The following is a 12228-nucleotide window of genomic DNA, read 5'->3' on the forward strand; positions in this document are numbered from 1 at the left end:
CACCACCACTGTACCACCCTGCTCTTCCCCACCACCACTGTACCACCCTGCTCTTCCCCACCACCACTGTACCACCCTGCTCTTCCCCACCACCACTGTACCACCCTGCTCTTCCCCACCACCACTGTACCACCCTGCTCTTCCCCACCACCACTGTAACCCCCTGTACATCTGCCCCACCACTGTTCCTCCTTGCACATCTGCTCCACTGCCGTGCCCCCATGCTCTTCTGCCTCACCACTGAACCATCTTCTCATCTGTCCTAACACTGAACTTATCTGCTCATCTGCCCCACCACTGTACGGCAGCAAAAGTTGGGTGCGATTTTCATTGCGCTGAATACTGGCTCTGGCTTAAAGGGACACAGAGTGCCGGGGAGGGTTCAGTAGTAAGTGACGCAAAGGTTCAGGAATAATTTCAACAAAATTCCCAGAAGCGCAACAGTAATTCCACAAACTGACACCCGATTGTGTTTTCTCTCAATCAGTGAAATCCCTTCTTTCTGAGATTGGTAGTAGCAACCCCAAGGGAGTCATCTTCCTCCAGATGGTGGATGGGGCTAGCAGGCTTAGCAGTGGATAATGACAGTCCTCCTCCTGGAAACAGGGACCCCCCCCCCCCCCCCCCAGCAGAACTGTACCCAAGAGCTTCCCCATCACAAAAGCTGAGGATCACAGCTACAGCAACGTTAAAGAACCAAACAATGTTTCCCATCTTTTAAGATGTGTGGGGGCGCAGTGCCTCCCCCTCAGTGCAGTGCAGTGTGGGGAATTCTGAAATTGGAACGCATTAGTGTCTCACTGACACTTCCCTGCATTGGTCTGCCGACGGGGAGAGAGTCGAGTGCTGGCAAAAGAGGCTTTGCTTGCCGCTTGCTGCACCCGTGACGGGGGTTCCCTACCCCTGATCTAAACAGTGTTGTGTAGCAAGTAACTGGGTGACTGAAATAAACAGGTAAGCAACTATAAAAGACTTGGAGGTGTATTGGGGGGAAAAAAAAAAAAACATAGCTATTCATCCAGTGAAAATGCTACATTCACTCTGGGTGATCTGCTCTGGCCAGGTCACATGATCTTCTGTGTCAGTCAGCGGAATCTGCAGGGGAGAGGAGAGAACGCTCTGCAAAAACTGGAATGCCTGGGTGTGGCGACGTCATCCATAGGCTCTTTTAGCCCATCTGTCGAGTGTTTCTTCCTCTCCCCTGCAGCTGCCACTGACTGACATAGGGGAGCCAGATCACATTACTATATATAGAGAGATAGATAGATAGAGATATATCTATCTATCTATCTCTATCTCTATCTCTATCGCTTTCTTAAACAGGTAAGGCAGCAGAGGTGTTTGTAAACCCTTTCCTATCTATACCCACTGAAGGGAACAGTCCCAGATGATACACAGGGATGAAACAAATCTCCCTACATAAGTTTTACAGGTATATCTACTGTCTTCATCTTGCTATATTTTTTAGAAAGTGAACATTGTGTTAGAATTTTTTTTCTTCCTGTTCCAGCGGTGGGTGTGGAGTCTGGGAATACACTGTGTGACAGCTGATTGGGGGAAAGGCACCCCCCAGGCAAAGGTGCTAATCTATTCATATCACCCACCCCAACACAAGTGTTCAGCTGCTTTTATCAGAGAACTTGTCAGGAGTTATCATCCTGATAACAAAAGAACGGAGCAGCAGAAAGACACGGGACTCAAATTTCATGAATGGGGTTTACAACCAATTTAAGGCATGTAAACACTTGTAAAATCCCCGAAGACTCTATGATTTTAGATATGGTTTTAGGTGGGTGGTCAGGAGGAGGCTATACACTATATTACCAAAAGTACTGTGACGCCTGCCTTTACATGCACACACACTTTAATGGCATCCCAGTCTTAGTCCGTAGAGTTCAATATTGAGTTGGCCCACCCTTTGCAGCTATAACAGCTTCAACTCTTCTGGGAAGGCTGTCCACAAGGTTTAGGAGTGTGTCTATGGGAACGTTTGACCATTCTTTCAGAAGAGCCTTTGAGGTCAGGCACTGATGTGGACGAGAAAGACTGGCATTTTCCACTTTAATTCATCCCAAAGGTGTTCTATCAGGTTGAGGTCAGGACTCTGTTCGGGCTGGTCAAGTTCCTCCTCCTTTAATTCGCTCATCCATGTCTTCATGGGCCTTGCTTACTTAGAGCTGTGTTTTGCAAATGTGTTTAGGTGCATCGAGTGCTTAGGTGTTCATTCATTCCATTGGCTTGATGCGCCTGGTGCTAAAGTGCGTTTAGACACGGCAAGCAGTTTTTAACTCTGGAATCCTCCTCCTCAGGAAGCACCGGCCCTGTTTATTTTTTCTGCCTCTAAACGCCTGTAAATGCCTCTATATGCACTGACACATAGGGGGTTATTTACGAAAGGAAAAACTGAAAATTTATGTCAAATACTTACCGTAATTTTCCTTTCCTGATGGACTCCATGGCAGCCTACGTGTGGGTTTAGTCCCGCCTCCATTACCCTATAGGACGACACTCCCATAAATCTTTGCTCCCTGCCACAGGCCGTGTTTGGTAACTATCCTACTCCAGCCATTTGGGAGGGAACTCCTGCTGCCATGGAGTCCATCAGGAAAGGAAAATTACGGTAAGTATTTGACATAAATTTTCCGTTTTCCTGACAGACTCCATGGCAGCCTACGTGTGGGAAATAACTCGCCAAGACACACCCGGGTGGGCAAAAATGCTGCTTAACAAAGATTTATTTGACACCGTCAACTGACAAAAAACTTTAACACCAAAATCAACTGAGGATAAGGCCGCTGGCTCAACACAATAATGAGACATAAAGGTGTGAATGGAAGACCACGAGGCTGCCCTGCATATCACGTCAGGGGCCACATGGCGAGAAGCCGCCCACGAGGTCGAAAGACTTCTGGTCGAATGTGCCGTCACCGCCTGAGGAGGAGCCAAGCCCTTATCTCTGTATGCCCACTGGATTGCTTGAACTATCCATGCTGCGATTGCCCTGACTGATGCTCTAGTGCCCTTGTTCTTACCACAGAACAGAACGAACAGGAAGTCCGACTGCCGGAACGGAGCTGTAGCTTCCAAGTAAAGCTTTAAAGAGCTTCCAACATCAAGAGGATGAATATCTGAGGAATCCGAGTTTCTGAATAAGGGTAGAGAGATTTCTTGATTATTATGAAAGACTGAAGTGACCTTAGGGTTTGACCCTAACATTGGAACTAGGACCACTCTATCCGGAAAAAAGGTTAGAAAAGGCTCCTTGGCTCCCAGAGCTTGGATTTCCGAAACTCGTTTCGCTGAGGTGACCGCCACCAGGAACGCGGTTTTCAAGGTAAGTTCTCGGATGGAGAGATCCGTACTGAGCAGAGAAAAGAAGTCCAGGACTAGAGGAAGATCCCATTTGGGGAATCTGGGTTTCCTTTGGGGTCTCAATCTTACTGCACCCTTGAAAAACTGCTGAATGAGGGCGTGGCTGGCCCTATGAACCCCTGTAAAAGCGGAAATAGCTGAAACTTGAACCCGAAGGGAGCTAACTGATAAAGGTAAGTCCAAGCCAGATTGCAGGAACCCCAATACATCTTGAACCGTGGGTGAAACATAGGAACTGGTTCTGGAGGACACATAATAAACAAACAAACTTGGCCCAGATTCATTCATACACCTTATTAGTGCTTCTTCTCCTTGCACTTAGAGTAGGAATGGCTTCCTTAGGACACCCTAGAGCTTCCAGCCTTCCCCTCTCAAGAACCAGACCTGCAACCGGAGCTGAGCCGGACATGGATGGAGAACCGACCCTTGGGAGAGAAGGTCCCGTCTGGACGGAAGAGGAACCGGGTCCCGAAAGCTGAGGAGGGATAGGAGAGGAAACCAGGGCCTGTTGGGCCAATACGGAATTATTGCCAATACTTCCACTCCTTCCCATCTGAGTCTCTTCAGGAATTGGAAGATGATTGGCGTTGGGGGAAAGGCATATGCCTTGTGGAATCGCCACTGCTCTGTTAGGGCATCTATCCCGTAGGCCTGCGGATCCTTGAACCTCGAATAGAACTTTGTTAGCTTCTTGTTGAAACGAGAGGCAAAAAGGTCCACTTCTGGAGACATCCCCAGGGATAGAACCCACTGAAACACCTCTTCGTGAAGGGTCCATTCGTTGTTGTCCAAGTGGACTCGTGATAGAAAGTCCGCCTGGACATTGAGGACTCCGGGTACATAGGCTGCTGTTAGGTTGGACAGGTTCCTCTGAGCCCAATGCATTATTGGCTCCACTTCCTCCAGCAAAGACCGACTTCTGGTGCCCCCTTGCTTCCTCACGTATGCGACCGCAGTCGTATTGTCCAGCCTGAGGACTACGGATGCACCCACTATCAGATGTGGAAACGCCAACAGCGCTAGGAAGGCTGCTCGTAGTTCCAACACATTCGACACTATTCCCCGAGAGGGAAAGTCCCAAACGCCCTGGGCCACTTCCGAAAGACAATGTGCCCCCCAGCCTTTGTTGCTGGCATCTGATGTTACTGAGATCCATTTGATTGGCAGAAGAGAGTGACAATTCAGTAGATTCTCCCGACGAAGCCACCAAAGGAGGGAACCTCTCATGGTCTGAGTAACTACGATGGACTGAGCCTTTTCTCCCGACCATTGATGGAGAAACCCCACCTGAAAGGGGCGCATCCTCCATTGTGCCCACTTCACCATGGGTATAGTAGACACCATGGTGCCTATGATCTTTAGGCAATGAAGAGCACTGAGACGAGAAGAGGAGAGAGCTAGGTGGATCCTGTCTCGTATTACTGCAATTTTCTCCTCGGGCAGAGAGATGGTACCTCTTGCTGTGTTGAACAGGGCACCGAGGAACACGAGAGACTGCGTAGGAACCAACTGGCTCTTCTCTAAATTCAGGAGCCAACCGAATTCTTTGAGGGTTGCGATGACTTGATCCCTGTGGCTCAAGAGACAATCCTTGTCCTGAGCGAGAAGAAGCAGATCGTCTAGATAATGATGAATCCGGATCTTTCTGATTCTCAACAAGGCTACGACTGCCAGAAGGACTTTCGAGAAAGTGCGAGGAGAGGTTGACAGACCGAAAGGAAGGCAAGTAAACTGTAAATGGAACTGGCCAATGGAAAAACGGAGAAACTGTTGGAACTCTGCAGCCACTGGGACGTGAAAATAGGCGTCTTTGAGGTCTATTGAGACAAGCCAGTCCCCTGGCTGCACTGATTGTTGGATCGTGGACAGCGTTTCCATTTTGAACTTCTCCTTTTTTATGTAGCGATTTAGACGCGTTAGGTCTATTACGGGTCTCCAAGTACCGTTCTTCTTCTGGACCAGGAAAAGAGGTGAATACATTCCCCTGCCGCGTTGGACATCTGGAACAGGAATAGCGGCGCCTTGATCCAACAAAGATTTTATGTAAGCTAGAAGAATTTGCCTTTTTTCTTCTGACTTTGGAATGGATGTGGGAACAAACTTGAGTTTGGGTACACTGCTGAATGTCCACGTGTGTCCGGAAGAAACCGTCTTGACGGTCCAAAAATCCTGGATCAAGGCCGCCCAAACGTGTCGAAAGTGGAACAAACGTGCTCCTACCCGAACCGCCTGGACGGGCTTGATCTCAAAAGGACTTAGTCGGCTCCTTTTCCCCCCATTGAACTGCCTTTCGCAGACTTCTTGAGAGATGTCTGTCTGGACCTCCAAGATCTAGAAAATTCTCGTCCAGGCCTGTAAGTGCGCGCCTCCCTAGCACGATCTTGAACCTGCTTCCTAGGGAACGATCTTCTTTGACCCTGCAGGCGTCTATCCTGAGGAAGGAACCCCGACTTACCTCCAGTGGCTCGAGTTATGGCACTATCCAGCTTATTGCCAAAAAGGGAAGAACCATCAAAAGGAATACGGCACCAAACCTGCTTAGAAGCGGGATCGGCTAACCAAGGACGGAGCCAAAGGGCACGCTTGGCAGTTACAGAGGAGAGCATAACTCGAGCCACCAGACGGATAATGTCGATCGAGGCCTCTCCCAGGAAAGCTGAAGCTAGTCTCAATTCCTGAATGGGAGAACTCCTGGCCAGATCTTCAGAAACATTTCTGAGTGAATCGTCAACATTATTGGACCAAACTTCCATTGCTCTAGACAGAGCCGCTACAGCCAAGGCCGGCTTGCAGGCCATCCCGGCCGTAAGGTAGATCCGCTTTAGGTCAGAATCAATTCTTCTATCCAAAGCGTCCTTAAAAGAGACTGTGTCTTCCAGGGGAAGGGTAACATGTCTGCCCAATCGCATTACTGCTGCGTCTACTAGAGGAGGAGACTCCAAATTCTTAACTTCTTCTTCCTTGAAGGGATAAAGTCTCTGAATTTTAGATAGAAGAGAATTCTTTTTCTCTACCTTGCTCCACTCATCTGAAATCACTTCTCCCAGTTCTGAGAGGAAGGGGAAGCTAATACGCTCTTTCTTCAATTGTTTGAAAAATTTTCTTTGTTTTGCCGGGGCCACTACCGGCTCTTCCCAGCTCAGTGTTTCCTTAATGGCTTTGACCAAGGGAGGGAGCAGGGCAAAGTCAAAACCTGAACCAGACTCTTCCTCTTCAGATTCACTCTCTGAAAGGACAGCAGATGGATGGCTAGGCAGCGAGGAATCCCAAGTGTCCTGGGCCTGAGCATCCCTCCCTGGAGACCTTGGAGACTCTATGGGAGACAACTGGGGGGCTTCAAACTTCTTAAGACTGTCCTTAACCAATCTTTCCACCATAGACCTTAGCTGTTGGTCAGAGTCACTCCTTTCACCCGTCGCTTTGATATAACAGGCATCACAAAGGGACTTGTCAGCAGGAACCTGCGTCTTGCACCCCCAGCATACACCTTCAGCTACGTGACTTGGGTGAGCTGATGAAGGGCGGGAAGATTCCCGGCTACGGAGACTGGTTCTCGCAGGAGAATCATGTCGTCTGGACCTGGAAGAGGAATGCCGGCGGTGGGACTTAGAAGAGTCACTTCCTCGGTGAGAACTTCGTCGTTGAGTAGACCTAGAAGGGCTGTAGAACAAACCAGCAGCGTTAGCGGAACATTCCCTAATGTTCCACTGCTTCCCCCCCCCCCCCCCCCCCCCCCCGGTAGGTAACCCCAAAAGAAGTACCTTCTCCGAGAGGGCTGGCCACTAGCAGGCGGTGAGGCATCCCCAGGATCCATAGGGCTGGAGAAAGAAACAGCCTAATTTAAACACAGAAAAAACAGCTAAGGAGGCAGAGGAAAAACTGATCCCATAAAGACACATACCTTAACACTGAAGAAACAGAGCTCAGGAATGATGTTGCAGGCTTACAAAACATCCCAGGCATACTACCAGCTGTTTTCTGTTTTTAAATTCGCCGCCAAAGTGACGTCACGATTTTCGTCACTAAAACGCTAGTGCGCATGCGCGAAGCCCGCATCGCGCATGCGCGAACCAAGCCTCGTCTTCGCTCCGGTCTCGCGCATGCGCAGAACGACCGAGCGGCGAAACAAGGAAGTAACTGGGCGGCTGGAACGCACGGAAACCAGCCGCCCAAACAGCCAGATACACCGCACGGCGCTGTATGGGGGAAACGAAGGGACACTGCAAACCTGCAAAGGAAAGCAACAACAAACAAATACAGGCTGCCATGGAAAGAAAACGGCTCACCACTCCAGAAGACGGACACCAGCCGAGGTAGGTCCCCACACACGCCGGACTTCAAGAGGAGGAGGAGGGGGGGACGTTGGGGGCGAACAGTCACCTGCTAGTAGCAAGGTTCATGACTCAAACGCGGTTTCACCTGTCAGTGACTAGGCATACACCTCTTCAGCGCCTCTTCCACATGCCCCTTTTCCATACTCCGCTAGTAGCTACAGCTTATCGGAAATCTGCGACATCCAAGTCGCACGGCCGGTCCGTAACGTAGAAAAAAGTAAGTCTTCAGGGTAAAAAGACACATGTTAAGTCCTATGGAGGAGGACAAAAAAAAGAACACGGCCTGTGGCAGGATATGCAAAGATTTATGGGAGTGTCGTCCTATAGGGTAATGGAGGCGGGACTAAACCCACACGTAGGCTGCCATGGAGTCTGTCAGGAAATCCACTTTGCACTACAAGTGCAAAGTGCACTTGAAATTGCACAAAAGTGCACTTGGAAGTGCAGTTGCTGTAATCTAAGGGGTAGATCTGAAATGAGGGGAAGCTCTGCTGATTTTATCATCCAATTATGTGCAAGCTAAAATGCTGTTTTTTTTTCCTTGCATGTCCCCCTCGGATCTATAGACAACTGCACTTTCAGTGCAATTTCAAGTGCAGTTTGCACTTGTAGTGCAAAATTTATTTGCCTTTCGTAAATAACCCCCCATAAGCTAACATGGAGGGGCTTTTAGAAGCAGGAAAAAAAAGCGGAACTCTCATGCCGCATACACACGATCGGCATTCTCGTCAGAAAAGCCTTAGATGATTTTTCTGACGGAATTACACTCAAGCTTGTGTTGCCTACACACGGTCATACCAAATTCTGACCGTCAAGAACGCGGTGACGTACAACACTACGACGAGCCACAAAAATGAAGTTTGATGCTTCCGAGCATGCGTCGAAATTTTGCGCGTCGGGATTGCCACAGACGATCGCATTTGGAAACTTTCTCCGTCGGAAAAATTGAGAACATGTTCTCAATCTTTGCTGGCCAAAATTCCGCCAGCAAAAGTCCGATGGAGCATACGCGCAGTCGCATTTGCCGATGAAAAGCTCTCATCTGTCTTTTGCTGGCCGAATTTCCGATCGTGTGTACGTGGCATTAAAGCGGTGTTAAAAAAAAAAAAAAAAAAAAGTGTCACAGTCCTGCTGTAAGGAGTTTTTTTTTGTTGCCCGGAGTCGGGCTTTAATCTATTGTTCCTCATTTTGGCTTTACATACACTGACATTTTACACTTTCTGCCTGCTGGTCAATATAATTATATTCCCTAAAGCATTTTTTTTTTTTTTTTTAAACCACTTGCCTACCGGGTACTTTCACCCCCATCCTGCCCAGGCCACGTTTTCAGCTTTCAGCGCTCTCACACTTTGAATGACAATTGTGCGGTCATGCTACACTGTACCCAAACATTTTTATCATTTTTGGAAACAGAGCTTTATTTTGGTGGTATTTAATCACCACTGGGATTTTTTTAATTTTTTGCTAAGCCAACAAAAAAAAAGACCGAAAACATAAAAAAAAAAAAAAAAAAGTTTTTTTTTTCCTTCACTGATGAGGCGGTATTGATAGACACTGACAGCCAGCATTGATGGGCAGAGATTGGCAGCTCTGATAGATGGGCACAAAACTGATAATCATGACACCAATGATCAGTGCCCTGATTCTCAGTGTAGATGTCCTCTGTGTGTATTTGCTTGTAATCGGCTCTCCTCGTGCTGTTCGCACTGCGATTGGACACAGCTGGTCACATGATAAAGAGCCGCTGTGATTGGCTCTTTACACAGATCTGTGCCGATGCGTGCCACAGGGGGGGGCATGATCACGAGAGGACATTCATAGCGAGCCCACACTGTAGCCACCCTTTGGCCATAGCGCAGGCAGGAGGTGGTTAAAGAGAAGAAGATTAGCCTACTCTATTCAATTAATGTGTATCTGATCTATGACCCGTTTTTTTGGCTGATCTAAAAGGAGATTGTACAATCTGATTGTAACTTGTGTGAAGAGCTTAACCGCTTGCTGACTGTATAGTATACTGTACATATACAGCAGCAAGGCAACCCAGACGCGGAAGTGCGGGATCAGATCACATGCAGGTACACGATCCTACCCAGGAGAGTTGCCGCGATCTGTAACTTATAACAGGATTGTGGCGGACAAAATCGGTTTGGGGACCAGTAACACTAATCAAGTGATCAGTGCTTAAAAAAAAAAAAAAAAAAAATGCACTGTCACTGTACTAATGACACTGGCTGGGAAGGGGTTATCATCAGGGGCGATTAAAGGGTTAAGGGATCCGTGTTCCTGCTTTGTAGGATCACAGCCTTCCCTTCTCACAGAACGGCGATCTGCCTTGTTTACATAGGCAGACCACTGTTCTACCTGCGTCCCGAACGATCAGGCGGGGTACGCTGGACTTGCCGATTGGACACAGCAGGAGCCAATCACAGCGGGAGCAGTTCACCAGCGGTGTACGTGCATGACCCTGACTCAGAAGTGCGGGATCCTGTACAGGTACGTGATCCTGCCCAAGGGAGTTGCAGCGATCCTGCAATTTATAGCGGGATTGCGTTGGACAAAATCGGACACTAAGTGACACTTTGGGGACCAGTAACACTAATAAAGTGATCAGTACTAAAAAAAAAAAAAAAAAACAATATGCAAAATTTACTGTGGGAATGTAGAGATTAGTATTACTGGTCCCCAAAGTATCACTTGGTGTCCGATTTGTCCAACGCAATCCCGATATAGGTTGCAGATCCCCGCCATTACTAGTAGAAAACAAAAAAAAAAAAAAAAGAAATCCATAAATCTATCCCATAGTTTGTAGACGGGATAACTTTTTCACAAACAAACCATAATACCCTTATTTTTTTTTTGTTTTTTTTTACCAAAAACATGTAGCAGAACACATATTGGCCTAAATTGATGAAGAAATTTGTTTTGTTTTTACATTTTTTTTTGGATATGTTTTATAGCGGAACAAATTTTTTTTAATTTTTTTTTTTTTTTTACATTTACGGTCTTTTTTTGTTTATTTATAGCGCAAAAAATAAAAACCGCAGAGGAGATCAAATATCACCCCAAAAAAAAAAAAAAAAAAGAAGAAGCTCTATGCGTGGGGAATAAAAGGATATCAATTGTATTTGGGTACAGCATCGCACAACCGTGCAATTGTCAATAAAAGTAATGCAGTGCCGTATCGCAAAATAATGGCCTGGTCATGAAGAGGGGGTACATTTTCTGAAGGTGACGTGGTTAAAAGGAGAAGTTGTACAATCAGATTGCATGGTGTATGGCCACCTTGAATGGTGCAATCTAACTAAACACAAGGAAAAGGTCATCATCTCATGCCTGTAGAATACTTTGCTGCTTACTTTGTGTCTGTATGATCAGAAGGATACAACGTAACAATGAGTGGATACAATCCCTTCCCCCCCCCCGAAAGGTCAGATCTCCCCCCCGGGACTCACCGGTCATCTCCGGGCACCAACACGGAAGCGATGTGCAGGCTGGGAGTCTATAGGAAGAACACACACACAGGGCTCCCCGCCCTCTAGACACGCCCCTTATGCAGATGAGCTGAGGTAACACTACAAACTTCTCCGGAGAAAAGGAAACTGAATAAGGTGAGGCACCTCCCCGTGACGTCAGCGCCGTACACGCCTCCTTTGCACACAGCACACAGCTGAGGTGAGGATGGAGTTTTGTAACTTCCATCCCTCATAGGAAGTGACTGAGGAGGCAGAGGAGAGGACTGACACTGAGGGGAGACCCACCGCATGTGGAGCAGGCTGAGCATACTAACCAATCAGCTTCTATCTGTAAACTTTGAAAATGAAAGCTGGAAGCTGATTGGTTGCTGTGCACAGCTGCTCCAGATCCTGTATCCCGTTTGGATAAAAATGTCTCCTCACTGTATGGAAACCTAAGAGCACCTTTCTCCTACATTGCAGATGTGTCTGCGGGAGCTAGTCAGGATTGTTACCTTCATTTAAGTCGCATACACACAATCCGAATTTTGGGCCGCAAAAGTCCGATGAGAGTTTTTCGTTGGGAAATGCGACCGTGTGTACGCGCCATCGGACTTTTGCTGGCCGAATTCCAGCCAGCAAAAGATTGAGAGCATGATCTCAATTTTTCGGTCGGGAAAAGTTCCTATGCGATCGTCTGTGGCAATTCCGACATGCAAAATTCCTACGCATGCTTGGAAAGCATTGAACTTCATATTCTCAGCTCGTCGTAGTGTTGTATGTCACCGCGTTCTTGGCGGTCGTAATTTCAGAGAACGTTTGCGTGACCGTGTGTATGCAAGGCAAACTTGAGCGGAATCCCATCAGAAAAGCCATCATATCTTTTTCTGATGAGAAATCTGACCGTGCGTACGCGGCATTATGCTGGACATACACTATACGAAAAATCGGCTAATCCCATTTTCGAAAAATGAACATTCGGCCATGAGCGCAAACGATAGTGCCATCATGTAATGACCGATAAATCCTTCCGTGGACATAAATGAATGCATTTTTTGTTAGTTTTTTTC

General features: G+C 47.5%; 1 protein-coding gene across 2 annotated transcripts in view; it reads right to left on the reverse strand.

Annotated features, from left to right (window-relative positions):
• TANK (TRAF family member associated NFKB activator) overlaps positions 1 to 12228 on the reverse strand; it is a 149087-nt gene that overhangs the window by 105983 nt on the left and 30876 nt on the right. The window contains exon 1 of one of the 2 annotated variants that reach the window (XM_077447591.1): positions 11159 to 11305. The exons of the other annotated variant lie outside the window; for it this stretch is intronic. The gene's annotated coding sequence lies outside the window, so the exon portion shown is untranslated. Of the gene's footprint in view, positions 1 to 11158; positions 11306 to 12228 lie in introns of those variants that run through there. 2 annotated transcript variants of the gene reach the window in all.

The sequence above is a fragment of the Lithobates pipiens genome, unplaced genomic scaffold, assembly GCF_037356315.1.
Source record: "Lithobates pipiens isolate NorthernLeopardFrog02 unplaced genomic scaffold, aLitPip1_a1.2 Scaffold_22, whole genome shotgun sequence".
Classification (NCBI taxonomy): domain Eukaryota; kingdom Metazoa; phylum Chordata; class Amphibia; order Anura; family Ranidae; genus Lithobates; species Lithobates pipiens.